Below are 26,275 nucleotides of genomic sequence, written 5' to 3'. Positions count from 1 at the left end.
CTGTTCGAGGTCATACGTGACTACTTGGGTCTTCAGAAATTGCCTGAAATTTCCAGAAATTTCCTGAGTTACTAGCTATGTATGAACAAAATTGAGAGCTGGCATTTTAGCAAGACTTATAATCCAAATATACCACAATATTATTATAAATATTTTAAAAATCTCTAAATAGACTCAAGCAGGAGAAAGGCAAAAGATAATGGACAATGCTTATGCAAAAGGGAAAATGAACCAGGCTGTTCTCCTGACAGGATCCTCCTAGTACAATGAGTACGATGCAAGGTTCATAGTACACTCTTTACACCAGATACTGGCAAGAAGCTTCGAGAAGCTGTTCCATGACTCCTTTTTTTCAAGAGGCACATTTTCCATCTTGATGAAGAGAACAAAGGCAAAAGACATGGAGCTACAATTAAGGGTCCTTACAACTTGCAGCCCATTGACAAATGCTTGAGTCAGGCAGAGAATGATCTTCCTCAAGGAACTCACAATGGTCTTAGCTTGACAATAGCCAGACCTCCAGGATCCTGTAAATCTTTTGTAATATATAAAAATCCCTTTAGAAGCTTCCTTTATCTCTACCTCCACGCCACCTTAAAAGTATATAATCAATCTCCTCTCAAACCCAGGCAGCTTTCTGCCCAAGGGTCTTGTCCCCATGCTTTAATAAAAACACCTTTTTGCACTGAGAATGTCTCAAGAATTCTTTCCTGACCATTTGCTCCCGGCCCACCTCACATCTTATAATTTTAAATGCCAGAATAAGTATTCAATGTAAACTAGGAATTAAAATACGGAGTCAGAATTATTTAAAGTTTTCTAAACAGGGCCCTGTCTTAAGTATATCTTAAGAAACAATTGGTACATTAGTTTTGTGTTGTTTTTAAGAAAGGCAGAATTTGGGGCGCCTGGGTGGTGCAGTCAGTTAAGGGTCAGACTCTTGATTTTGGCTCAAGTCATGATCTCAGGGTCCCGGAATTGGGCCCCACATTGGGCTCTGTGCTCCGCAGGGAGTCTGCTGGAGATTCTCTCTCTCCTTGACCTCTGCCCCTCCCCCTGCTCATGCGCATGCTGTCTCTCTCTCTCTCAAATAAATAAATAAATCTTAAAAAAAAAAAAAGAAAGGCAGAATGCCACATGCAGTGCTTTATGGATGTGTCTGGAGGCTTGAAAGCTAGACTACCCCACCTTCTCCTACAAATGGACCTTGAGACTTGTTTCAAGTTTCTAACAGGAGAGCTCAGCTACTCATATACCCTTGACCAAAGAAGATCTTCCTCTATCGGGAAAGGATGTCTTCTTGGACAGAGCACCCAGCTTCGGGAGGGACACACATGGCCCCATGAGGGAGGAAGGGAATCCCCACTTGACCAGCCAGATCAGCTGAGTGAACACTAGCAATCAGTCAGATCACCCTCACATCTGGCCCATCAAGTTTTATAGATGGAAACATAGTAAGAACAGTTTCTTTATACTTGGTATAATTAGAGATAACTTAGCTCTAAAGACTTATATTTGATGCCAGTGAACATAAGCAATACAAACCTGAAAAGAAATGGTCAGAAATCCACACATCAAATACAGACCTTATTTTTTAGTTCCTCATTACTGCCTTGTTAACTCACTGCTACAAATCTCAGCTCATATATTCACAGTATAAGAGTAGATTCTAGGAGATCCGGCTACAGTGTTGGCCCTGCCACAAATTCTGTGATTTTAATCAAGATACTTAATCTTCGCATTTCTCTGTTAATGCACCGTCTTTATCAATTCCTTAGTTGCTCTAGCCCCATTGTTTTTTTTTTTTTTTTTTTTAAGTAGGCTCCACGACCAACGTGAGGCTTGAACTCACCGCCCTGAGATCAAAAGTCGCATACTCTCTGACTGAGCCAGACAGGCACCCCCTTTGTTGCTCTAGCCCCATTTCAATAGTCACAATGTAGCTCGGGGCTACCATCTTGGACAGTGCAAATCGTAAAACATTTCCATCATTGCAGGAAGTTGGTGGATAGTGCTCGGCCTACACATAGACTTCTCTTCAAGTATAGCTGAATTCTGGGGTTTGAACAAAGCCTCAGGGAGTCTTGTTTCTTTCTACCTCTCACTATTTTTTCTGTTGTGTTGGTTCATTCTCAGTCCAGCTGAGGGTGGTTCATTCTATTGTGTTGGTTCATTCTCAGTCCAGCTGAGACCACCAGGGTGGTCTTAGCAGCTCTGACCTCACATCTTGACAAGTTGAAATTCACCATGAAAGAGAATCTTCTTCTGAGAACTCCAGTACAAATGCTGGTATGTCGCTGATTGGACCAGCTCGGAACAGATGGAGTTCTCTGATTGGCTTAGGGCTAATCACGTGCTCTAGCCCTGCAACTTGGAGCATCCGCGGAACACAGACTGACAGAAGGCAGAAAGCAAGCTGACAAGAGAGCACGCGCAGCAGTTTTGACAAACACAAGCAGATACAAAATCTTAAAGCAAGGTTTTATAAAGTACCAAACTATAAGCTACAAACGACAACCAAAAACATCAAAAATGAAATTAGTTGGAGGTGTAAGAATAAATAAAAAAAGATAGGCAAAGATTAGTCATACAGACAAAAGAAAACAGGATTTGGCAATATTAATTTCAGATAAGATAAATTTCCAGGCAAAAGCAGAAGACAAACTGTCATTTATTTATTTCCCTGTAACATTCCTTTAAAAAATTTTTTTTATTATTGTATTGTTGATGTACATTTTATTAGCTTCGGGTGCACAACATAGTGGTTCAACAATTGTATACATTATTTAGTGCTCACCATGACAAGCGCAGTCACCATCTGTCACCATGTACCATTATTACAGTATTATTGACTATATTCCTTATGCTGTATTCTTCATCTTTGTGACTTAGTTATTTTATAGCTGCAAGTTTGTTCCTCTTAATCCCCATTCACTTATTTTGCCTATCTCCTTCCCTCTCCCCTCTGATAAGCTCCCGTTGTATTTTGTTATTTAGGTTCTACATATGAGTGAAATCATATGGTATTTGTCTTTCTCTGTCTGACTTATTTCACTTGGCATGATGCCCTTTAGGTTAATCCATGTTGTCTCAAATGGCAAGATCTCAGTCTTTTTTATGGCAGAGTAATACTCTATTGTATACATTTACCACATCTTCTTTATATCCATTCATCTATTGATGGACACCTGGGTTGCTTCCATATCTTGGCTATTGCTGCAATAAACATAAAGGTGCATACATCTTTTCAGATTGGTGTTTTTGTTTTCTTCAGGTAAATACCTGGTAATGGAATTACTGGATTATATGGTATTTCTATTTTTAATTTTTGAGGACCCTTCATACTGTTTTCCATGGTGTTTGCACCAAGTTTCATTCCCACCAAATGCATGAGGGTCCCCTTTCTCCACATCCTCATCAACACTTGTCATTTCTTGTCTTTTTGATACTAGCCATTCTGACAGGTATGAGGTGGTATCTCATTGTGGTTCTGATTTTCATTTCCCTGGAGTGTCAGTTTAGATAAAAGGTACAATCTACAAGGAAGATGTAATGGTCAAAAACCTGTATAAGCCCAAATACATGAACTTAAAACATATAAAACAACTTCTATTGGAAATATAAAAGGAAATTGACAAATATCCAAGTGCCATAGAAGTTAACATACCTCTCACAGTCTTCGACAGATCATGTAGATGAAGTAGAAAGAGTTAAGAGCAGTGACATATATTGAAAGTTGAATTAATAGATATAAATTATTTATAATACAGAGAACTGCCCTTTTTTAAAGTGTTTATTGAAGGTATACAATAGTCATATACTTGAACAATAAGAATTATAAATCTATTTTACAAAGAAATTGCACAGCTTACCTTCTCTTACTACTATGTAAAAAAATTAGAAATGAATAGCAAAAATGTAAATGATAACAAAAAATTCTCAAGTGCTCCAAAATTAAAAGTGGACATAAAAAACAAAACATCATCCTTAAGGACTCTCGTGTTTAATAGTATTTTTAGCTCATCCTTTTGTTCTCAAGAAACAGAGACTCATGCAATTTATCTCAGAAAAAGGGGGCATATTGCTAAGCGACATGAACTAGAACAGGAGCAGAAATGCCATCTGAACCCAGCTCTCTGCTTCTCTCTGTTAAGGGCGATCTATGTCTCCCCCTCTTCTTTCCTCCTGCCCCTGCCCCCCAACCCCTGACACAGCTTCAGAAAATGTCCAGAAAAGAGTAGTCAGGTTAATGTCAATATCTCATGTGTTGTATTTCTTTGTTTTTGTTTTTGTTTTGTTTTTTTTAAGATTTTATTTATTTATTTGAGACAGAGAGAATGAGAGAGAGAGAGCACATGAGAGGGAGGAGGGTCAGAGGGAGAAGCAGACTCCCCGCCGAGCAGGTAGTCCGATGCGGGACTCGATCCCGGGACTCCAGATCATGACCTGAGCCGAAGGCAGACGTTAACCGACCGAGCCACCCAGTGGTCCCTAAAGATTTTATTTTATTTTTTTTTTTAAGATTTTTTATTTATTTATTTGAGAGAGAGAATGAGAGAGAGCACATGAGAGGGGGGAGGGTCAGAGGGAGAAGCAGACTCCCCGCCGTGCAGGGAGCCCGATGCGGGACTCGATCCCGGGACTCCAGGATCATGACCTGAGCCGAAGGCAGTCGCTCAACCGACTGAGCCACCCAGGCGCCCCTCATGTGTTGTATTTCTTATCTCAAATGAATACCTACCTCTGCTCTCTGGTTTTTGTGTGTTATTTGGTTAGGATAAGTCAGCATCCCTGTGGCCAGGAAACCCCAAGGCAGGGACAAAATGGAGTTTCTGTGCCAGCAAGGATGGGCCTGACCCTGGACAGCGGAGAACTTACAATGCGACATGGCAGGAGCTGCTGACCTGTCACCACAGCACTGAGAGAAACGGGCACGTCATTTTGTTCGAACTTCTGTTGCAGGGAGGCACCGCACCTATTCATGCCCGTGATAGATGGTTGCATTGTAAAAATAAGCATTAATTCTTAAAGACATAGCTTGGGTTACCTTGAAAATAACCTTCCAGATTGCTGTGTTCCCTTTGATGTCAAGTAAACAAGGTATTACTGTGTTTTGTAAAGCTGACTGTGGAAAGTAGAAGTTAAAAATAACTCCTATGATGAAGCTCACTAGTATTTTTACCTCTTTTTTCCTGTTACGACATAAAAATCTTACAAACTGCTGTTCTAAATAGCACCTCATTGGACCAGTAAAGCTCTGAGGTCTGTTTCACGGCCTGACTTACGCATCTACCTCCTGTCATGGAAAAGAGGGAAGAGGCTGTCGCGTCCGCGTGAAGGCTCGTTCCAATGACAACATTTGCCACTTGGTGGCAGTGATCAGTTTAGTCCAGGCTGAGGAGTCCATCACAAACTCCTGTGATTTATCTTCTCGATCTTAGGAAGCTAATGTTATAAATATGTGGGGTCTGCTCATGTGAATTACACAAGCACTAACTGACCAGAGTAATGGGCTTCCTTACAGAATTGAATCATGTAGTAGAAACAGGTGAAATCCAATCAAAGTAAGCCTTCACAAATAAGGAAGTAGCAGAACTTAGATTATAGGATCTCTTTTTTGAACTTTTTTTTTTTTAAATCAATATCCATTATCACTAGTTCTGCTTAGAAAGTATTACAGCAAATCTTTTTCAAGGTGTATGGGCAGCTCCTGGGGAGTGACAGATTTGCATGTTCGAGAACTCAGAATCATGGAGGATAGCTTTAGGGAGATCCAGCTTGTGGTGAGGAGTCTGGCTGGAGAGGTACTGCAGTTCTGTGGAGGATGAGGTCTGAAGGTGGAGTGAGGTGGCAGGCAGGTTTGGAAGAAGGACATGGATTTGGGAATTATTAGGTTACAGTGATAAAATTTGGTGATTTACTTGTGAGGGTAGATAGGGATCTGGAAAAAAACCCTAATGTCTCCCCTGCTTTGGCTCAGTTGGTATTAACATATCTCACGTTCTGGATAAGATCTAGCTGCTTACGGAATATAAAAGCAATATAAACTATTAGAATTAGGTGAGAGAAGGGGCGCCTGGCTGGTCCAGTCAGTGGAGCATGCAACTCTTAACCTCGGGATTGTGAGTTCAAGCCCCACGTTGGGGGTAGAGATTGCTTAAGAAAAATAAAATCTTGAAAGAAAAAAAAGCATTAGGTGAGGGAAAAAGAGTCTATCCCAGTGGACTGTTGGTAGGCTGAATAATGGTCCTTCAAAGACGTCCATGTTCTAATCTCCTGAACCTGTGAATCTGTTATTTTACATGGCAAAGGAACTTCACAGACGTGATTAAGTTAAAGATTTTAAGATTGGGAGATTATTTTGGATATCCTGGTGGGCCCAATTCGATCACAAGGGTCCTTAGAAGAGGAAGATGGGAAAGTCAGACTAAGAGGAAGAGCTGTGACAACAGAAGCAGAGGTTGGAGTAATGTGGGGCGATGGGCCAAAGAATTCAGTAGTCTCTAGAAGCTGGAAAAAGCAAGGAAATGGTTCTCTCTTTAGAGCTTCTAGAATGAATATAGCCCAGCCAACCCATTTTGGACTTTTGCCTTCCTGAACTGTAAGGTGATAGATGCTTTAAGTCACCAAGTTTATGGTAATTTGTTACAAGAATAACGGAAAACGAATATACCCACTTCTGGTATTTCTTCACTTCTTCCATCTTTCCCTCACCTATTCAACAAATATTTACAGACAGCCTGCTCTGTGCTAAGCATTGTGTGATGTATCAGTGAACAAGATACCGACCAGTGGTTCTCAACCTTATCACACGCAGTGCTTCCCTTTTCTTTAGAGAATATATATTAAAATGCCCTGTTTACTATCTTGAAATGAGAGTCATAAATAATATAACCTACTTATACATAAGCTTAGAAAGAGCAAATATCATGCAATATGTAATTTGGCTAAATACATTAGCTTGCCCGGGTTCAAATTCAGGCTCTGCTGTCTGTTAACCGTGACATCAGGCAAATGACTTAATTTCTCTATGCTTCAGTTTCCTCATCTCCGAAATGGGGGTATTAACACCAGCTTCAAGGAGTTATATATAATAGGTCTGGCACACCCTCTATTAACTCTTAATGTCTTAAATGAAATATAAAGGTAGCTTATAATAAAATAATATGTATTTTAAAGATATATTTGTTTATTTATTTTTAGAGAGAGAGAGCCTGAGCAGAGAGGGGCAGATGGAAAGGGAGAAAGAGTCTCAGTGTGGAACCCAATGTCGGCTTGATCTCAGGACCCTGAGATCATGACCTGAGCTGAAACCAAGAGTCAGAGGCTTAACTGACTGAGTCACCCAGGCGCCCCAAGTAATATGTATTTTAATATATAAATGCTCAGACATGACCACGCTAGGAAAACAAATCAGACACTTGGTCCAATAAATAAGGTATAAGTTTTGAGTTAAGCTAAATAAGACAGTATTCAACTAAATAGTTTTGATACTTTATTGAAAAAAAAATTTGGCTTTGGAAGTCATCCTCAACTAACCATATTCATATACATGCTAAATCATTGGGAATTTAACAGCTATTGATGCAGATCAATACCAGACTGATTCCATAAGCAAGGCTGCCAGTGAGTGCTTTTCTGAAATGGTGAGCAGTTCTTTGCAAACTTCCAAATGAAACACATTTACAAGATAAATTTGGAAGTAACAACAGTAGTATTCCTAGATATGTCAGTGGTACTAAAGCCAAGTAAAAAATATACTTTGTTTCTAGACTCAGGTGGCTAAAACTGACATACTATTCACACTTAAGAGGACGTCTGAAGTTCTGCGGGACACAGGATGATTCTTTGTTATGAGGGTTGCCTTTTGTTCTGAGAGACATCAAACTCCCCCCACCTCTTCATGAAACTCACCCTCAGTCAACTAAATGGGGGAGCAACTCAATCACTGTGACAATCGAAAGCCCCTACAAACCTCCAAAATGCTCCTTAGGAGGCTCTACCAGCTCAGTGAGGACCACCGAGCTGGTCGTCACCCTGCTGATCTCCTGAACCTTCACCCACTACACGGATTGTCATCCCCTGGCTCATCTTCTTGTCAGTATTGTCAACTGGGCTCCAAGGATCAGCACCTGCGCTATCCTCTCTGGGACGTTAGCTCAAGTAGATCCAACCAGATTCTTTCCTTCTATCTCTGACCTCTCCTACTCCTTATCTTGGGCAACGTCTATCCCACGCTGCTTCCTATTCTTGTCTACTTGGGTCTCTGACCCCTCCTCCTTTTCTAGCTCCACGGTCCTCAGTTTCTAGCACGTCCTCTAGCACATCATCACCCAAGAAACACATTCTATAAATACACTGAATAATAAATAAGCAGGTAAGGGTTTTGATATCTGATTGGTGGAAACGGTGAAAAAATACTTCAGGCAGAAATTAGAGATGATGTTATGCGTGTTGGAGACAATATATCTTTCAAAAAAAATCTTGAGTCAACGTTGATATGTTTTCACATATAACGCTGAAATCTTCACCTCACTGATTTGCAATGGCTGAGGCTCAGAAAGCTATTTGAGTTATTTGTATACATGTTTTACCAACATAGTCCACAATCAGTAACACAGCTCCATGTTATATGTTCAGAGTGTGAACTTAAAATGATTTGCCTTCTTTTGGGGCAGGGCTGTTTCTGTCTGAAGGGATGTAACAAATTCATATCAGTTAAGGTTCACTAGCAAAATTTAAAGACTACCTCTCCCAGAGACATTTGACAGTGCAAGAGGAGGACATGCCTTCCAAAAAAAAGGGGGGAGGGAGTAAAATTATAATTTTGACATTTCAGGCATCAGAGAATGAGTCAGAGATGTTTTATGGATAGTGTTAGAGTGACTCCATAGCTTTCCTGAAGATGGATTATGTTCTTGGATTTTAGAGTATAAAATTATGGCCCTCAGAAGTGAAATATATCTAAGTATCAGTTAGGCAAACAGCCATTTACTGAAGGCTTTATACTGGTTCATGGGGATACAAATCTCAGAAAGGATCCATCCCTGCTTTCAAAGAGCTGACAGTCCAGTTAGGAGCCAAATGTATAAACAGATGGCTGCATACTTCACAGGGCTCAGTTCAAAACGAAAACATGGGCTCCTTGTTCACAGATGATTAAGAATTTCTCGAAAGGGCGACGTTAGAACATTAAACCAAGCACGGGGGCCCTTCTAAGGACAGGGACTTGAGAAGGTACATGTCATGTGTGCTTATAAACATCATAAAATATGATAAGTGTGATCTGTGGGCTGAACCTTGAAGGATGGAGAGCTGGAAGAGCTGGGGTGACTTGGGCCAGAGCAGCTCTCCTGCTGTAACCCTGTCCACAGACTGCAGGCTCCCCCTTAGCTCTGCTGTTTGCAATTCCTTCCTTCCTCCCTCCCTCCCTCCCTCCTTCCCTCCTTCCTTCCTTCCCTCCTTCCTTCCTCCCTCCCTTCCGTCCTCCCTTCCTTCCTTCCTTCCCTCCTTCCCTTCCTTCCTTCCTTCCCTCCTTCCCTCCCTCCTTCCTTCCTTTCTTCCCTCCTTTCCTTTTTTTTTTTTTAAGATTTTATTTATTTATTTGAGAGAGAAAGAGAGAGCAAGAGCAAGGGGGAGGGGCAGAGAGAGAGGGAGAAGCAGGCTCCGCACTGAGCAGGGAGCCCAACACGGGGCTCGATCCCAGGACACTGAGATCAAGACCTGAGCCGAAGGCAGACGCCTAACCGAATGAGCCACCCAGGTGCCTCTCCTTCTCTAGATCTCTCTATATTGTCTTCACGCTCTTTATCAATTTCAGACACTAACTATTGACCTCAGGAAATAAGAGATGATGGTTTAGTTTGCTTGAGAACTGCCTTGCCTCTATTCTCCTCCTGTTAAAATCAAACCTCCATTTTTAGTGCTTCTGTCAGTTATTTGGGTGACTTTTTTTATTTTTATTTTTTAAAGATTTTACTTATTTATTTGACAGAGAGAGAGAACACAAGCAGGGGGAGCAGCAAAGGGAGAGGGAGAGGGAGAAGTCGACTCCGCAGTGAGCAAGGAGCCCAACAAATACACATGAACTTCTATCATGGGAAATCTTCTACATTATTGTTTTGATGAGATCATTGAATACTATTTCCTGGAAGACTTACTTGGATTTATCCCCTGACGCTTCCATGATAATCCTTATTTGGCAATCATATTTATAATATCCAAAAGTTCTTTCTTGTTCTCAGGTTACTTCTTTTTCCTAGCACCCTGTTCATTTTTACGGATACAAGATCTTCATGCATCTCTGTAGAGAGACCCATTAGAAGACCACTCCCCCCACTCTTCTACAGCATTTCATGGTTACCCAACAGGGAGATGATGTTATGCCCCAGCACATGCTGGGTGATGCTCTAATAGCCAGAATGTGGAGTTTCCACTCTGGAGTGCCCATAGCCACATACCTTGTCTGTATTCTTTGCATAATTTCACTATTTTTAGAGATGAATCCTTCACAATATTGTGTGGGGTGGGGGGGAAAATGGCTGCCCACAGGCTGGTCAGTGCTTGCTCTATAAAGGGGGGAGGCTGATGGAGATACTTGAAAGGGAAGTGTGGGCCGGGGTGGGGCTAGGTTCTTATACACTTTGAATCAATCTTCCCTTTTTTCAGCCCCTTTATTTATGTATGTATGTATGTATGTATGTATGTATGTATTTTAAAATATTTATTTGGGAGAGTGCACCACAAGCTAGTGGGGGTGGGGATTGGGGTGGGTGGGGAGGGGCAAAAGGAGAGGGAGAAACAGGCTCCCCGATGAGCAGGGAGCCCAATGTGGGGACTCAATCCCAGGACCCTGAGATCATGACCTGAGTTGGAGGCTCAATCGAATGAGTCACCTAATCGCCCCAGCCCCATCACTTATTTAGATTCTCAGACTTGTCTTGGATTTTTGAGTCCTGATCCTTTCTGGGATCCCGCCGCACAGATGGCCAGTTTCTCTACCACTGTGTGGAGTCTTACTGACAGGACGCTCTGGTTTCCTGCCCTCCTACGCTTCATACCCCCCTCTGTCACTCCATCTTCCAGGAGTCTGCTGAAATTGCTCAAGCTCTAATGCTCTTCCTCCAATTTTACTTTTGTTATTTTGGGCTTATATACCTTTTATGCTTTTCCTATCATTTTAATGGAGTCTGGGGAGGGAGGGAAAAGGGCATGAAGCATCTGTTATCCGTTCCTCTTGAACTGGAAGTCCAGCCACCTTGAGCACTATTTCACTTCTATCAATCAGGAGATCTGTGCTCGTGGAATTTAAGTGGCTCCAATCCCGGCCCCGTAATTGTGAATGATGTGCCCTTTGGGGAATGTCTTCGATGATGGCATCGAAAAGCCTGAGGAGAAGCAAGTCCCTGCTACTGATGTCACTAAGTCCTTTCCATAGTGTCTAGCACTTACGGCTGCCACCCACAACAGAGTCCTGCAGGGACAAGTCCAGGCAGGGAGGGGAGGAGGCAGCATTGCCCAGAAACGGAGGTTCATGCAAACAAGAAGCCACTGAGAGAACTTTCATTTTATTCCTGGTCAGAATTACAACATCTTCTTGTCACCCTTTCACTCCTCCACAGATTCAATTTCATTTTTGTCTCCTTATGAAAGGAATATAAAGAAACGGAGAGGAAGTCTGCAACCGGAGACTGAGGTTGTTTTTCAAACTATTTTCTCTTCCCCAAAGGCAATCACTTTCACCAAATAGTAACTTTATTATATGCCCTCGCTTTCTCTGCTCCTCCAATGGCTTTATTTATTTATTTATTAAAGATTTTATTTATTTATTTGACAGAGAGAGAGAGAGCTCAAGCAGCAGAGGGAGAGGGAGAAGCAGGCTCCCCGCAGAGCAGGGAGCCTGACGTGGGGCTCGATCCCAGGACCTGGAGATCATGACCGGAACCCGAAGGCAGACGCTCAACCGACTGAGCCCCCCAGGTGTCCTGGCATTATTTATTTTTAACACGGTTTTTAATTGACATTAGGTTTGTGAGATGTGGGGTATGTTGGGATGTAGGCTATGTTTAATCTGTAAATTCAAAAACTTCTGAAGAAGGAGAGACACAAAACATGACATACAGAAGATCTCCACTTGGCTTTTGAAAATGTTGCCCTTCATCTTTTGCCAGTTAAACTGCAAATCCAGTGCCTCAGGCTTCTGTCTAGAATGTCAGCTGTTATCCGCACATCATCAAATGACGAAGATCTAAGGTCAATGGGATTCTTTACTATTCTTCACTTCTCAACCCAGAATGACCCTTTCTTCCTCACCCCCGGTGGTTTCAGGCCAGGAAGTAGCCCTTCTAAATGCTTACAAAGGAAGATGGAAGGAGTAGTATGTTTTTGTTCCATAGGGTGTTGGGGAGACTGTAGCCAGCAATGAAGCCCTGCTTGGTCTACTCTTAGGAGGGAGAAGTTTCGTTGAGTGTCAAGAGGAGAGAAGCCAGGTGTTGAGGAGTTTGAATCTCATTGAGATGGATGCTTAAAGAGACTATATAAACCCGCTGAGGAATCTCTGGGTTTGCTTGAAGGCTTCTCATGCTTGTGGTTAGGTGAAAAGTTATTCTTTTGATTGAAATTGCAGACTCTAGTTTTGTAGTTTATTATAGGGTTTGCTTCTATGTTAATTTGTCCGTGTCTTGGAGATTGAATGATTAGGGTCATTGGGTTTTCAGGTCTGAGCAGTAAGTATGATCTTGGTAATGAATACAGTGATTGGCAGGATATTATAATGTCTGGAGGCAAGTCTCAGATTTTCTCATAGCAGTGTGACTATATTTGTGATTTTATCTTTAGAAGGGTTTTCCCTTTTGTTAACATTTGGCTGGACCAAGGGCAACTTGTATTTGGGTAAAATTTTCCATACGGTATCTCACCCTGCAAGATGGCCCCCTGTGATCCCTGCCCCAGGAGTGCACACTGTGTGACCCTCTCCTCTTCTCACAAACACAATGTGGCAAAAGTGATGGGATATCACTTCTGAGAATAGGTTACAAAAGTTGTGACTTCTGTCTTGCTCACACTCTCTTCCTGTCAGGAGCTCAACAGAGCTGGGCAAGGTAGAGGTGATGAGTGGCTGATGGAAACGACCAGCCACAACTGAAAGAGTTAAGGCTTTAATCACTTAGTGTCAGGGCAGAAGCAAGAGTCTAAAGCTGGAGGAAGCACCAACTCCCCCCGTTTCGTTTTCCCCCATGGAATGGTGCACTGGTGGAGTCAGGTGGATGAGTACAGATGTGGGGGTAGTCTCAATGTTGAGGGAGCCCCAAACAAAAGGCTCCAGCAGTGTTATAGACCCTAGTGGGTGTGGAGAGGGGAGGTGGCTAGGAAGTACTGAGTAGTCAGAAAGGTATCTTCAAAGCTTCCCTCCTTCCTGCATAAAGAGGCCTCAGTGGAAGCACCCAAAGAGGACCTTGACCTAAGGTCCCAGGTAAGAGATCTTGGAATGGACAATGACATAGGTAAGATGTTAGGGTTCGAAGCTGATGGCTGAGAAAGAATTCTTGAGATGTCTTTGGTGCAAAAAGGTGGCTTTATTAAAACCCAGGGACAGGACCTGTGGGCAGGAAGAGCTGCACCGGGGTCATGAGGAGTGGCCCATTATAGACTTTCAAGTTCGGAGGGGGTTAGGGATAGCATAAGTCTCTAAGGAATTTTGGAAGCAAGGTTTCCAGGACCTTGAGGAGGCTAGCTATTGTTGGGAAAAGGTCATTTATTACTGTCTAATAAAACCTTAGACCTGAGACCCTTCAGATGTATATCGGTGAGCCATATGCTTGGGGGATGATTGCCAACACGTATCTTGGGGGGGTAGAGATAAAGGAAGTTTCCAAAGAATTTTTATGTGTTAAAGTAGACTTACAGGATCCTGGGGGTCGGGCTTAGATTGCCTTTTGCCCATAGCAAAGTATTAACATGGAGGCAGCTGTGTTCTGAGAGGAAGGTCACTCTGCCTATTTCAAGGACTTGTCAGTGGGCTGTAGGTGGGAAGGAAATTTAATTTTTTTTTTTGCCTTTATTTCCCACTTCAGACACCTGGGGCTGAGAATGGGCCAGGGGACCCCAAGGCCTTCACTGCAACTCCCCTCAGAGACCAAAGTGCCCTCGCTGTCACTGAGTCCGGTGTGGGGAGGGCAGCTTTCCCCATGATGCCAGCCGGGGAAAGCCTTTGTAAGCACCCATTTTCAGGACTGATGGGCCACATGTAGGATTTTAACCAGGAATGAGAGCTTCTCACTCTCCTTCATTCCCTTTCACTCTTGCTTTTTCCCTCTGGTGAAGCCAGCTGCCATGTCTTGAGCTGCCATGCAGAGAAGCCCATGTGGTAAACAACAGAGGGTGGCCTTGGTCAACAGCCAGCATGAACTGAGGCCCTCAGTCTCAGAGCTGTGAGAAACTGAATCCTACCAACAACTGCAGGACTGTGCTTGGAAGAGTTTCCTTCTCCAGTCAAGCCTTGAGGTGGCTGCAGCCCCGGCTGACCCCCTGAGTATATAGCCTGTGGAAGACCCTTAGCAAGAGAACCTAGCTCAGCTGGGCCCAGACATTTGACCTACAGAAGCTTTGAGGTCATAGGTGTTGGTTGTTTTAAGCCTCTAAGTGTCAGCGCAATCAGATAACCGATACCTATGCTAACGATGTAGCTCCCACATTCTGGAAGATTGCCTTGGTCACGAGCTCAATTCTAATGGTTTGTTTCCTTTTCTTTGAAAGCAGAGTATAAATATAATGAGATTGTACTCTTCCCAAGAAACAAGATGCTGCCGTTGGAAAGGAGAGGTGGGAGGGCAGGAATTTATTGGTGAGGAGTTCAATTATCTCTGACTCCCAGCCTGTCATTTCCTTGCCTGGTGGGGGAAAGACAAGTGTTGCTGTTTGAGAATTTATGATTTGTGCTGCAAAACAGTGGCAGGCTAAGACTTATTTTTACCTGAAAATGCTTTTAGCCTCTGTTGAGAAGAGCATTATGAACTATTTGGAGAAGAGAAAGAAGAGAACTTTGAAATAGGACTGAGCCTAAACGAGGTAGGTGATGAACAAGCAGCATGTCCACTGAACACACTGAGACCAGCTCTGCCAATGTTCCCACCCTCCGTGCCTGTAAGTACACTTCTTTGCCTCCAAAACAGGAAAGCAAAACCAGGTAATGTTTTGTGCGTGTGTCCTGGAAACGAAGACACTGGGTGGTGTTTAGGGATAAGTGAAGTCAGACAGACAGGACATGTGTACTCTTTGTGCACGGTGCCTTGGATTTGGGGATTGAGGAAGGGATCAATAACAATAAGAGGGAAGAATAAGAAAATTGAGGAAGTAGAGATGACACTTCCTCTTCTTTCGAAAGAGCCTTAGTCTCTGCTCAGTTTCTAATTGTAGTCCTGTGTAGACTGAGCCTCCAGAGCTGTTGGCTGTGTAGGGTGGAATCCCAGCTTTTGCTTCAGTGGATTATGAGTTTTCTGAACTCAAGGATAACCAGCCAGCTCTTGGATTTACTCTCTTTTTCTTGCATGTAAGTAAAATCACTCCTTGGCTGATGTATCAGGCGTCATTACTTGGCTTATCAAGGTGGCAAAGCAATTGATACCCTAGCACTCTCTCTTTCAGAATGGTGATGAGTTTTAAAATGTGACTCTTGGGATATGATACAATGTTGGCTCAGCTCTTCATGAACCTGCTGTTGGGAAGTCCAGTGTTAAAATTACTCTTTAATTCCCTGGGAGAATGGTTGTATACTCATTCTGCTTTTCTCTTTCTTGAATGGATGTTGTATTGACAGGTGCTTGGACTGTGGGCCATGGGTTTGATTTAGAAAAGCACAATTTAGCACTTGTTTGGGTCCCGAGGAATTCGCCTGGGGAAACACTCTGTGGCCACCCTCTTTGGAGAAGCTGGGTTCTTTGTGGAGGATCCCACTTTGTAGGCAGGCAGCTGGATGGGATTTTAGTCTTAGGAAAAAGTCACAGGCTTGAAATCATACCTGTATATAAATGACAACTTAGGTAATGTTGGTTCCGAGGTTTTTACCAAGCGCATCTGGAGCATTTGGTTTACTTTGTGTGTATGGGAAAGAAATGTAATTGTAGGAGTCAGAGTTACCACCCACCAAGGCATCTCTGACTGTAGTGGTGGATTTTCTTTTTCCGCAGGGGCCCATGTGTTCCTACTATGGTCCTAGGCAGTGCACAGTCATATACAGAGTCTGATTCCTCTACCACTCATTATTTTACATAGAAAATAGGAACAGAAAGAATACACGTTTCTTTCGTGCAAGTGAGGAGGAAAGGGACTTCAATGTATGTATCTGTTGAGGTACTCATCCTTTCATCGATGTTTGAACTGTCTTCCTTTCCTTTCCTTCCTATATCAAGAGTCTTTTCTGGGGAGGGTGTGTGTGTAAATTATTGCAGCAAGCTGCATTAAGCAAATGCACATCAGCTGAGTCTGGAAAAAGGAAGTTCTTTCCTGTGGTAGTTTTCTGTGGCAATAAGAGATAAGAAATTACTTCATGATGATTGCCTGAGACTTTCCTTTTGACACAGGGATCCTTCTTGAACAGCTCACTTCTGCTTTCCAGCCAGCATGGAGGCTAGGCTGTGGGGACTGGTAACACCAACATGGGCTGGCAATTTGCAAGTGTGTTTCATACGGCAAACAGTATGTGAAAATGAAGAAAATTCTAAACAATGAGCTCTCGGGGTCGGAAAAAATCCGCAAATGGGGAACTTCCTATACACTGAGTGCTCAAAACAGTGTCTGCCACATAGTATGTTCTCCGTCAGCTTTTGTCGAACGGATAAATAATGGGGATTGTTCCTAAGGCGAGTGTGGTAGGGTGGCTTTTGCTCTCTCTCTGTTACTCTGACACTTAAGGAAATGCTTCTTGGAGGTTAAAGTGAAGCAAGAGAGGAGGAGAATATAAAGGTGAGAAGAGAAGAAAGGGTATATAGACATGAGATGGAAAAAAGTGGTGATGGAGATAAGAAGCCCTAAGGGTGGCAATCTGGTGGTGATGGGGGTGGTGGGGGTAGACATGGCGGTGGAGTGGAGGTGATTCTGGGAGAGCAATATTGACATAGCCAAGAGAAAACATAAACATGGGGTCAGACCCATCTGTTCAAAACCTATGAGCTCTGGACCTGTAAAGTGGTGATTATAACACTCTGAGCTTTCGGGGTTGTTTGTGAAGGTCACAAATCCGACTGCCCACGGTCTGCTACTTCTTGGGTCTTCACTAAATGCCAGTTGTCAATGTATTTTCTTCAGTCTTCAAATCATCACGGCCACCTTTAAAAATTTAGCCACCAATTTATATTCTCTTCTTTATGCGTTTCAGTATTTTCTAAATTACGTAAGTAAGCATGATTCTTTTAAAGAATTCTGTATTAAAAATAAATGTCATGAGCCTAGTTATCAGGATGGTTAAGCACATGACCGTAGATCTATATAAAGGAATACCATCAATCCAAGGATGTTTATGGAAATATTGTCATTTATGAATGCTAAGTAAAAAAAAAAACAAAACAGAAGCACAACTGTTTCACCTATGTAAAAATGTTGTAGAGAAGCAAGATTGAGGTAAATATGCTAAAATGATACTATATGATTAGTGGATTTATAACTGATAGTTATAGTTGTCTTTGTACTTTTCTATTTTTTTTCCAAGTTTTCCACTAGTGGAGCATATCTGGGCTACCTTAGTAATCTGAATACAAAATAAATGTTGAGTTAAAATAAATGAACAAAAATTTAACCCTCTTTTAATCTTCCACCAAAAATAAAACAAAAGCAGCTTCTTAGATGTAGTGTGCTAATGTTTGTGGTTCATTGCAATCTAAGAAATGACACAATTTATGTTATTTAATGTTTGTATGGGGATTCCTTTTGAGATTAAGACTGGTATGGAATCATGTGATAACTCTAACATGAAAATAAACAAATAAGATCCCACCTGGGGCTGATTGGTCTAATTAGTACCTAGCATCACATTAAAAAAAAAGGGGGGGGGTTATTTTCTCTGGATGATTTATAATGGCCTCTAAATCTGTATTGGATGACTTTCTAGCAAGTTCAATAGTCAGTTCTATAGTTAACAGTTCTAAATTACGTTTAGGCTTGCCAGCATAAGGGTAATTACTTTTTTAGGGCATGATGACTTATCTTTATCATCTTGGCATACATAGGGAGAGATTGGAAAAACATTTTTGTGAAGTCAAGACATAATTCTTGTTGTTAGGATCTTGGCCATCTCATCTCATAGTGCCAGTGACAGCCTGTCACCCTGGAGGAGTCCCTGATCAGATGCTAACCCAGGATCAAATACCTGGGCTCCTAGGTTTTGAGCTACTCTCCTTTGTCTCCAAAATGATCAGGTGAGAGATATTTGCCAAAGAGGCAAACTATGAACAAGTGTGAGCAAAAGACAGGCCTCTCAACTAGCCATTGAAATAGAAGTAGTGGAAAAGTGAAATTTAGCCAGTTTAAACTCACCCCCAAATTACTAGAATGTGGATAAGCCCTTGCAAAAATGTCTGAATACATTACTGAGAGTGAGTTAAAGTTAGAAACGAAAGAATTAATCTGACAAGAAACCTCCTGCCGAAATAGCCCAGGGTGGAATCTTAAACTAGAAATAGCACAACAGACTTGAATAGAGAGTCCATGGCATTTTCGGAATATGGCATGTGTGGGGCCCTGAATAAAGACAAACAATATTACTGAACACCTGCTCCAGGCTCTATAACCAGCGCTTTTACTAGTACATGAACAATTTCAGTCACTTCTCAAAGCAGTCCCGGGAAACAGGAGTTGTCATCTCCATGAGCCCGATGCCCAGAGAGGAAAAGTACCCTGTCTAAACCCCCACTTGAGGCAGGGGCAGAGAGGGGATTCAAACCCAGATCTTTGCATGTGTCCCTTGTGGCCTGGCCACTGTGCCCCAGGGCCCTATGCTGTTTTCATTCACATTAGAGATTCTCTTACTCAGCTAGTGGTTTGAGGCCAAGACTTGGGAGGCAAAGGGTGGGTCTGAGCAGATGCATTGTCTACTTTGAAATCTCTTTAAGCAAAATTCCTTTCCATTTGCTGACTGAGGAGGTAGCGAAAAGGACTTTTTCTTTTTTCTTCAGGGAACTTCCCATGCCCTACAGGATGGCACCTATGGTTGTCACCGTAGCCTGCTTTCTAGGTGGTCCGGTGGTATTATGAAGGGACTGCCACTCAACCAGAGGGGAAGAAAGGGGCCTGGGGACCATCTTAGGACCATCCCTAGGTAGTCCACAATCCCAAAGGCACACGACAGTTTCATCACTGCAAGGATCCTCCTTGTGGCCCCTTTATAACAACATCTAATCTGAAAACATCCAATTTGCATTTTGAGTGTCACTGGACCCATACTGATGGGGCTTTATATTAGGCTCTATGTATTAGTGGGAACAGCACCAGTCCAGGGATCAGGAGACCGGGCTGCCCATGACGTATGACACTTGGGCACTACCAAGCAAGGCATTTAACTTCTCCACACATAAGTCTTCTCATAAAGACCTCTAATAAAAATTCCTAACCAGTATGCTTTCTGGTGTGGAAGAAAGTAAAAACGTTATCAACCAATGGGGCCTTCTGTCTTCATCCCTATTCTAGTTTCTTACCATGTAGAGACTCCTTCAGCATACGAGAGTTTTACTGGCAGAAGAGGATTAAAGGTAGATGGGGGTGCTACTGGCTGAATTGTGCCTCCCTCCCCAAAGAAGATATGCTGAAGTCCCAACCCCCAGTGCTTCAGAATGTGACCTTATTTGAAAATAAAGTAGTTGTGGATGTGGATGTCATTAGTTGAATTAAAGTGAGGTCATAATGGATTGGGCCCCTGATCCAGCATGACTGATGTCCTTATAAGAAGGCAGTCCTGTAGAGACAGACACACGGACAGCACATGATGATAAAGACAGAGATTGGTGTGACATAGCTGCAAGCCATCGATGGCCAAGGAACTGCCACCAGCACCAGAAGTCTAGAAAAAGGCAAGGCAAGGTTCTCCCCTGTGGTTTCAGAGGGAGCACGGCCCTGCTGACATCTTGATTTCCGACTTCTGGTCTCCAGAACTGGGAGAGCATAAATTCCTGTTGTTTGGAGACACTCAGTTGGTAGTATTTTGCTACGACAGCCCTAGGAAACATACGAGGGGAAAGAATGAAATCATTTTAAGTGCTAGTGATAAGCTCATCTGCATTTGCTGGCGAGCACTTCTAGGGACTAAATCCAGCATGACTCATTTCTCTGACTTTAACCTGTGGCACTGGGCCTCCAACAGTGGATTCACTTCCTCACTGAATGGGAATGAATAAAGACACTAAACAACGAAACACATTTACGAAATGAAAATCAGGCTATTGTGAAATCTATAAAAGGGCATCTTTTCATAAATTGAATCTAGCTAGGGACTCCAGATTATTGTACCAATGTGGTCATTTGCTAGATACAGAACATTGGTTGTCTTGGGAGGATATTTACTTCCTCAAGTTGTATATTGGAAGAAAAGGTTAAATATTCTGACTTGGAAAGTAATGCAATGTTACGGTTCTTTGATCCCAATATAAAATCTAAAACTTTAAGCGTATAGCAAATAGAAACTCCCCAATTAATGAGCCATCAGGTCATTAATTAATCTAAAATGGTTTAATCTAAAATTATTGAGTCCTTTGGTACATAAAATTAATTTGGTACCTGCCTAGCTATTTTAATGACAGCGTAAGAGCCAGGATTTCAAGCATATTCTTGGGTTTCTCTGCAACATAAGAATCTCTTAAATCCCCTTTTCAATAGAGTTTAAATTACCCTAATTCTTATTACATAATTACCTCTAGCAGAACAACATTCTTTTAGCAGGAAAACATCATTGTATGAGGCTAGTCACTTAATCTGCACAAAACTAAAAATATATTTTTGATTCCCCTTTTACTTACTTATTTTTAAAGATTTTATTTATTTATTAGAGACAGAGAGAGAGAGAGCATGTGTGGCCAGAGAGGGGCAGAGGGAGAGGGAGAGAGAATCTCCATCAGACTCTTTGTTGAGCACAGAGCCCGATGGGGGGCTCGATCTCATGACCATGAGATCACAGCCTGAGCCGAAACCAAGAGTTGGAGGCTTAACCGACTGTGCCACCCAGGTGCCCCGGGTTTTTGTTTTTGTTTTTTGGTTTTTTTGCTTCCCCTTTTAATTGATCCATATTCAATTTTCTTTAGACTTGTTATTCATTTTATATAATCTCTTTCAAAGTGCTCGACAGAAATTTGTGAAATTCTATTTCAAATGTGAGCAGGGCAGTTCTTTTCTTCCTATTGTGAAGGAAAATTCTTTCTTAGGAGTATTATGCACTGATCTCTAATGCCAGAGAGAAATAGAACATTTATCCACTTTTTTTTTTTAAGATTTTATTTATTTATTTGAGAGAGAGAATGAGATAGAGAGCATGAGAGGGGGGAGGGTCAGAGAGAGGCAGACGCCCTGCTGAGCAGGGAGCCCGACGTGGGACTCGATCCCGGGACTCCAAGATCATGACCTGAGCCGAAGGCAGTCTCTTAACCAACTGAGCCACCCAGGCGCCCCAGAACATTTATCCACTTATGGGCAAATGTATGTATTGATACTGAACTCTGGTTTAAAATAGGAAAATACAGGCCCCTCAGAAAGGAGAGAAATGAAGCTGACTCCAAGTATTTCCCGGGAATCTCAATTTAACATTGTTCATTCCTATAGAATGTAATTCAATGTCTGTGTCACAACTTACTTGGCTGAACTTACACCAAGTCATCTTTTAAGGAAGAAACCTTTAATCTTTTCAAAAATTGAGCCAAAGATGCTATCAACATGAAAACCATACTTTTTAGGCTACTTGTTTATGATCATTCTGTTTGGATACCTCAGAGCATAGCACAGTGTTAGGGAAGTTTGCAATAGTTTTTATAGTCTGATGACCATATGTAGTCTCATTAATTTCTTGAACACATTTGAAGATTCTGCTCTTTTAGCAAATTAACGGTTGCAACAAGAACATTTTATTAATTCACTTAAAGTGCAATTCAGTTATAACAATCTTGTTCTTTCCACGTGTTGAACTCTTGAAGCAAATTTTGCTAAAATCCTTATTTTCTGGTTCCTTGTTGGACCATAAACCCCAAACTCTCTTGCCATCCAGACAAAAAAGAAAAGGTACATAATTGTTCTCACTAGTGAGTACGGATGTTAATCATGTAATGTGATAGGAGCCCCTTTTTGAATATTCAACATTCACCACATGCCTATTGAATACCTAATGTTTTCCAGGTGTTTCACGGCAAGAGAACGAACAAGATTACCTTTCGAGTTCCCTTATAGCATATGAATTAACACTACCTTTTCTTGGTTAGATTTAGTTGCAGCCATCTGTCAAAGAGAAGGATCTGAACTTGACCTCTCTTGGTCAAATGTGGCCCAAGTTTTCCAGCTAGAACTAGATTTCACCCTGGAACACAAGCTACCAAGATTTCCTGTAGCTGGATTTTCAACTTGATTAATCAACTAGAGCTGCTTTTGCGTAGGTAATGGGGACTTAAGAGGGAATTGTCAAGCAAGGTTTGAGCTAGGCACAAGAGTACCACTTAGTTTTGTTTTGTGAACACTCGGAAACATTCCACAGTTCTGTACAAATCAGTTGCCTTGGGAGGAACACCAGACCCCAAGCTATTCTGAGCCGGGACGCCAGCAAGCTAGTATGAGGAGAGAGAGACACCAGAGCATTTATCAAAGCCGAGTAAGTGAGCAGAGCAACTAGGCCTTGGGGATACCCTCTGAGGTGACTTTGCGTTCAAATTTTGGTATTCTTCGTAACAGCAGGGTTCTAGACATGGGGTATGGTCATTTCTACTTTGCATTAAATACTTACTCCTGTGTGCTTTGCATTGGGAGCAAATTAGCAAGAGCTTCCTCTCTCAATCCTGGATGAGTTCGGGCATTGAGTACCTCTGTCTATGCCCAATGGGCATATGTTTCTTACCATTGCTCTCAAAATCTCCCCTTGGGTCAAATCTGGGGCCCTTCTCTGTATTCAGCCTCCTGGATTCAGCATCTTTCAGGATTGATCACATGCCCCAATTATCACTTCTGTAGGCCTCAGGATTTTCTACCACTTCTACATTAATGCTCTATACTCTCTCTCTCTCAAATTTCTCCCTAAGCCTTTCTGTCAACCATAGCATCTGATCTGATTTACTTCTTGGTTCTCTGGCTTGCTGTCTCTCGAGTTTCTCTCTTGGGAATTTCCCTGACCTCAATTCTCTTCAACTGTTGTTTCACAGAATGATTGGAAAACCCATCTTTCCAGTCCTGATATAACTCTGGTTCCCCATTCAGTTTCCTCTTGCTAGCAGGCTTATGCATACACACTGACATTATTGTCATGTTTAAAACCGAATTATTACCCAACATTAGAGAATGTTCTCTTTAGACTCTTCAGAGAATGCATGGAGAGTTGATCAGAACAAATGAACTCGGTGAGGTATAATTTTTTAAAAAGCCGTTAGGTTCTCTTCTTCCCTCATTTAGGGGTTAACAGCACTTTTCTCCAGTCATACTGGATTATACTTCTCTTCCTGGCCGACTGGTCCTTCAAGTAAGAAAAAACTTTCTTCTTTTTCCCTACCTGTTCACCCCAATCAGTAGTCCCCAGGCAATCTTGGCTGTGGCCAAATATCTTTTCTTTTCCCTGTCCCCAGTTTCTGTACTTCTTTTTCATGATTATTCAGGCACCTTGGACTAATCTCTCTGCTGAGCTCTACCGTTTGTTTGACTCTTCAGCTTGTGCCAGCCAGATGTCCTGGTGTAAAAGAGAGATTCTGTGATTCTTTGGCTTACTTGAATGTGTTACATCCCCTGGGGCTTTGAGTAAGTACGACAGAAGCTCAGGTTTAGCTGTCTTTTTATTATGCAGATATTTCCATTGAAAATCTGCTCTATTCTCTTGAAGAGTCTAGAGAAGTGTCACATATTGATATTTCGGTGTCTGTATTTTAGGATTGGGCAAGTAGGAAGCTGTTTTCTCAAAAATAGTTTTCTAACTTTTGTGTTTGCTCTTGTTTTTGTTCTATTCTATCCTAGGGAGACCTCCTTCTAAATCCTAAATGCTTGTTCACATGGAAGCTCTGAGGTGCGGCTGCTTTACAATCTACTGAGTGTGTGTGTTTATTTTCTTATATTGATACAAAGACTTTGTGCTGTCTGTATGTGGGGCAGATAGTAACACACGCATTGAGGAGACTGAGGCTCAGAATGGTTCAATGGTGTGTCCAAGACATGCTGTTAGGGAATGGCTGAGCTCAGTCTTGAACTCTAGCTGACTGTCTCTTATAGGAGGTTTGTTTCCCCTTTAGAGAATTCTATTGCCTGGACTTCACCAATAATTTGTCTCTATTGATTTATCATTAAGGTGAAGTTTGAGTTTAAGTCTCATCATCTTCTGCCCCTCGATGTCTCCCAGCCTGGGTTATCCCATCGGGCATGTGCTCTTAGCCTTATACTTGCCTGGGTTGGGAGGCCCCTACTCACCTGTCTCAGACGCCCAATGTTAATGCTTACTGCATAGAATCAGACGCCAAACCTATTCTAGCTAGGAGGGAATTTAGATTCCGTTTACTCTAACACTGCCACCTTATAGATAGGGAACTGAGGTCCAAAGAGATTCTGTGATTTCCCAAATAAGTGAACGCTCAGTTCACTGCCTGGATTTCCTTAGTCCTAGATGTTCTTCACTGTTAAATCTGGGTTAAAATGAATACTTCTTTGGAAAGGAAAGCCCTTTAAGTTGATATGAGTTACTAACACCAATGTGAGAATGAGCCAATCAGATTCTTCCAAGTGAGTGCTAATTCAGATTGCCAAACCAGCTGGCCCACATGTCAAGTCTCGAGCTGATAAATGCCTGATCTAGATCTTCTAAATATTAACTGCCGAACAGAAAAGGCTGCATCATTTATTTTTCAGTTCTTTCAACTTTTCTCATTTAAAATGTCTTTCTAGATAAAGAACAATGCGTATGAAGACAGTAGATTTACTTTATTTCATCCTTCTGCTCTTCAAAAACTCTTTTCTGTCAAGGCTTTGCATGTACAAGGTTGAGGGGGCAGTCTGTGACCGAGGAAAAATCGAAATGAATTGGCTTGTATGAGGATGCAGCCCATGACTTTAGTTTCAGTAACATTCTGAAGACCATCAGAAAATGAAGCCCATCTAGTTTTGGTGTCCTTGGATAGGATACAGACCTGTGTTTCCACAGGTAGGAGTTAATGCTGGCTTTTCCATTAGATCAAGTTTCTTTGAAGTCTCCCTAACCACCGTCCCCTCGAAGGTCCCCACAAGGCCTGCTTCAGGGTCAGCTGGGTATCTAGATTCTGTAAGCCATTTTGGGGACATCCCAAACACAAATCCCTTTGCTGACAGCTTTTCCTGATCCTGCAATGCACCCTTTCTACAGAGCCCTCTATCCAGTCTCCCTCTCTCTCTTGTGTCTCCCTCATTAAATGACAACTTCTTTTAGGATCTGAAGGTATTTGTACTGACTTTTTACCTGCTGGTTTATCTGGTGATTTGGAAGTCTACACAAGATGGAGGTGGAGAGGGGCACTCTTAATTGGCATAGAAGAGGTGGGAATTCAAGCAGAACCTCCACAAAATGCTTGAGTCTCTGGAGAGAATCTCTTCAAACTTTTTCAAGATTTTTAAATCATAAAGTTTTTATTTTTATTTTTTGTTATTTATTTATTTTTAAACATTTATTTATTTGAGAGAAAGAGCGAGAGCAGGGGGGGCAGGGGCAGAGGGAGAGGGAGAATTTCAAGCAGACTCCCCGCTGAGTGAGGAACCTCACGCAGGGCTAGATCTCACCACCCTAAAATCATGACTGAGCTGAAATCGAGAGCTGGAGCTTAACCGACTGAGCCACCCAGGTGCCCCAGAAAGATTTTAAATACATACACAAAACAACCAATTTTAGCTTCTTGATTTATTAAGCTTAGGCTCTCAGATAAGTATTTGTTACTCACAGGCTTTCATCAGAAGTTGCATTTGCATATATATACACAATGGAATATTATGCAGCCATCAAAAGGAATGAGATCTTGCCATTTGCAACGATGTGGATGGAACTGGAGGGTATTATGTTGAGTGAAATAAGTCAAACAGAGAAAGACATGTATCATATGATCTCACT

The 26,275-nt window shown here is 42.0% G+C and overlaps 1 long non-coding RNA gene across 5 annotated transcripts in view; it reads left to right on the top strand.

Annotated features, from left to right (window-relative positions):
• Positions 1–13,141: 13,141 nt before the first annotated feature.
• LOC145723150 (uncharacterized) overlaps positions 13,142–26,275 on the top strand; it is a 90,630-nt gene continuing 77,496 nt past the window's right edge. For all 5 annotated transcript variants that reach the window (XR_014148018.1, XR_014148019.1, XR_014148016.1 and 2 more), the window contains exon 1: positions 13,142–15,547. This is a non-coding gene — a long non-coding RNA (uncharacterized LOC145723150). The remainder of the gene's footprint in view (positions 15,548–26,275) is intronic.

This window comes from Leptonychotes weddellii, chromosome 8 (assembly GCF_054177405.1).
Source record: "Leptonychotes weddellii isolate Sample4059 chromosome 8, ASM5417740v2, whole genome shotgun sequence".
Lineage (NCBI taxonomy): Eukaryota > Metazoa > Chordata > Mammalia > Carnivora > Phocidae > Leptonychotes > Leptonychotes weddellii.
The sequence above is the reverse complement of the archived record's forward strand: the minus strand, read 5'-3'. Positions and strand labels throughout refer to the sequence as shown.